Source organism: Meles meles, chromosome 2 (assembly GCF_922984935.1).
Source record: "Meles meles chromosome 2, mMelMel3.1 paternal haplotype, whole genome shotgun sequence".
Lineage (NCBI taxonomy): Eukaryota > Metazoa > Chordata > Mammalia > Carnivora > Mustelidae > Meles > Meles meles.
The window spans coordinates 14,094,807-14,098,110 of record NC_060067.1 but is presented as its reverse complement, the minus strand read 5'-3'; the positions used below and the strand labels follow the sequence as shown (position 1 = coordinate 14,098,110).

Here is a 3,304-nt window from a genome sequence, read left to right as displayed (position 1 = left end):
AGCTTTGCGCAGTGGCAGTATCGTAGCCAATGAGGTTTATCCGAGGCGCGATTATTGCTAATTGAAAATTCCGTTTTCAAATGTTTCTTCTGTTGCTTTCTCTCTTACCTTGCCTTCTTATACTCTCATTGTGTGTGTTATACCTTTCAAGTTGCCTCATAGTTCTTAGATATTCCATTTTTTTATCTTTTTTTTTTTCCTTTGCTTTTCAGGTTTGGTAGTTTCTGTTGACATGTCCTCAAGTTCAGAGACCCTGCCCTAAGCCATGTCGAGTCTACCAATTAACCCATCAAAGCCATCCTTCATTTCTGTTATAGTATTTTTTATCTCTAGCATTTCTTTTTTTATTCTTTCTTTGAATTTCCATCCATTTTTTTAAAGATTTTATTTATTTATTTGATAGAAAGAAGATGAGAGAGAGCAAGAGGAGAGGAGGTCAGAGGGAGAAGCAGACTCCCTATGGAGCTGGGAGCCCAATGCAGGACTGGATCCTGGGGCTCTGGGATCATGACCTGAACCAAAGGCAGTAGCTTAACCAACTGAGCCACCCAGGCACCCTCCATCTATCTTTTTATATTATCCCTCTACTCTTGCTTGTTGCCTACTTTTTCCACTAGAGCTGTTAGTAGATAAATCATAGTTGTTTTAAATTCCTGGTCTGCTCATTCTAACATTCCTTTCATATTGCAGTTTGGATCAGATGCTAGCTTTGTCTCTTCAAACTATGATTTTTGCCTTTTAAAATGCCTTGTGATTTACTTTTGAAAACTAGACACAACATACTGGGTGAAAGGCATTGTGGTAAATAGGCCTTTAGCAACATGGCAGTGAGGTGTGGGGGAGGGGAAGCAATCTATCGTACATTTATTAGGTCTCAATCTCGTAATAAGCCTGTACTGGACTGCACTTCACAAGTACCTCTCAGTGTTCACCCACCCTTAACATGGAAGAGGATGGCCAGAGGGGCTAGAGTTGAGTATTTCCCTTCCCTAGGTAAGTTAGGCTCTGATTAAACCTAGTAAGTCAGGCTCTGGTAAAATAGTTTCTCTTGAATGTTGGCTTTGTTAAGAAAAGAAGGCTCTGATGTATTTCAGATAGTTCCCCCTACCTCTCCTGGAAGCCCAAGAGGATTTTTCTCCAACCTTCATTATTATAATGTGGCAGACATCCTGGAAGTAAAACTAGCAAAATCCTAGGTGTTCCCTCCCAAGACTTGCCCACCTGGAGTTTTAACTCTCCAGTTTGTCTGTACTAAGCCTCCTGCAATTTGTCAATTACAGTTTCTGTTTTCTCACCCCAGCAGAGGTTCCCACAGACGTTTCTGCTCATGGGTCTCTGCTCTGGTAACTTGTTACTCTCCATATCTGTCTGCTTTCTGATATGGAGAGCAATGGTTTGCCTTGTGACCTCAATTCTCTGATGGATCTAAGAAGTGTTGTTAATTTTCACTTTGTTCTGCAGTTTACTTATTGTTAGGATCAAGTGATGACTTCCACAGACTTTACACGCTGACCAGAAACTGGAAGCCACCCACCTTCTTTTTCTAATTTTTTCTCTTTTGAGCTGAATTCTAAGTGGCTGAACTCCCCAGACTTTATCATCATGATAGTTGTCTCTGCTTACATTTGGTCAAAGAGAGGACACAGTTGGGAAATTAGAGGATGAGATGAGAGGCAGAAGAGATTCTTTCCCAACTCCCCCTCCCTTTCATTGCAATGTCCCTGGCAATAATTTGGCATTCCACAACTGTCATTTCCACTGAGCTGTCTTCATCCGCAATACCAGCTCTCTGGGTGCCAATGACACCCTTTCCTCTTCTTTTCCCATGAGCTCTAGGGGTAGCAAAAATTTCCCATATTTGTAGGTCTTCATGTGTCTTGCTATTAATATGTGCTTCCTGCAAATAATTTGCTCACAAAGCTGTCTTAATTTGAGCCACTTGAGATAAATTCTACTTCTCTTTACAACCTAGTAAATAGATACAGACAAAACAATAACCCAACCAAGCATTGACTATTTCTTGACTCTTTGCCATCTCTATATCTAAAAATGGGATCAACATGGTATTAGTAACAATCTCAAATATTTTAGCAAACTAGTTAGGAAAAGGCCTATGAATTCAGAGCAACTGAGTTAAAATTTCATAAGTTGTTTGCATCCAAATTTCTGGAAAAAAATGGCTATATTTAAATAAAATCAAGTTTATTTCTCTTTCACACGAATCTGTAGCTTCCCATGGCAATTCCATATGCTCACTTAAGGATACTATTTGCTATCATTTTTAGTAAGGAGATGACTAAAGCTGACTCGGTGGAATGGCAAAAATACATGGCACCAAAACAGCTCTTGTCAAAGTCACTTTCATGTAACCAAATATTCTTTATCTCCCTTGTTCTGTCTGCAGCCTTCTCATGAAAGATGGCCACCACTTCCTTCTTGGAATAATCTCTTCTCTTGGCTTTTATGACACAACTCTCTCCAAGGGTTCTTCTCCTGCATTGCCTACTGTGGTTCAGCCCTTCTGTTATCTCCGGCTCATCTTCACAATCTGAAATGATGGAAAGTCCTTGATCCTAGACTTTCTTATATTCTCCTGTTATAGTCTTCTTAAGCAAATTCATTCATTCACATGAGTTTGAGACAAACCCATCCACTGGGATCCAAATGTGTGTATTCACCATCTTCCTTAACTTTCTATTCAAAGGTTTCATATATCTCAAACATAACATGTTCCAAATAGATTTTTTTTATTCTTCCTTTCTTAAAACCTGCCCCTCAATATTTTCCCAATTTAGAAATTCACACCGAACTTTAATTTGACAAGTCTGAAGCTTAAATCATCCTTGGTTCCTCTTTTTTACTTCATCCTATTTGCATCACACCAAACACATCAATGACTCCTACTTATGATTCTGATTCTAAAACGTCTCAATTTCATCCTCTTTACTTCATTTCCAATCAAACCTCCCTAGTCCAGATTACCAAAGTCTCTGGCCAAGGTTTAGCAAATGACCCTGTTAAATCTGTACTTTCATTCTTACTCCCCTCAAATTTGTTTTCCAAAGAGCAGAAAGAATTTCTTAAAACTAATATTGGATAATGTTACTTCACTTAAAGGCTTTTCCTTTGCACTTAGAATAAAACCCACAGCCTTCTTTTTGGCCTGTAGGACCCATCTGTTCTAACCACTAACTTGTCCTCAGTTTTCAAGCCCCTAGAATGTCACATTTCTCTTTCAGCTACAGCTGCATGTTTCTTCTTCCTGTTGCCAAAACACACCAAGCTCTTTCTGGTTGGAGTCTTT

At 39.2% G+C, this 3,304-nt stretch overlaps 1 pseudogene; it reads left to right on the top strand.

Moving 5' to 3' along the window:
• On the top strand, positions 1 to 87 carry LOC123937677 (annotated as a pseudogene).
• Positions 88 to 3,304: the final 3,217 nt, after the last annotated feature.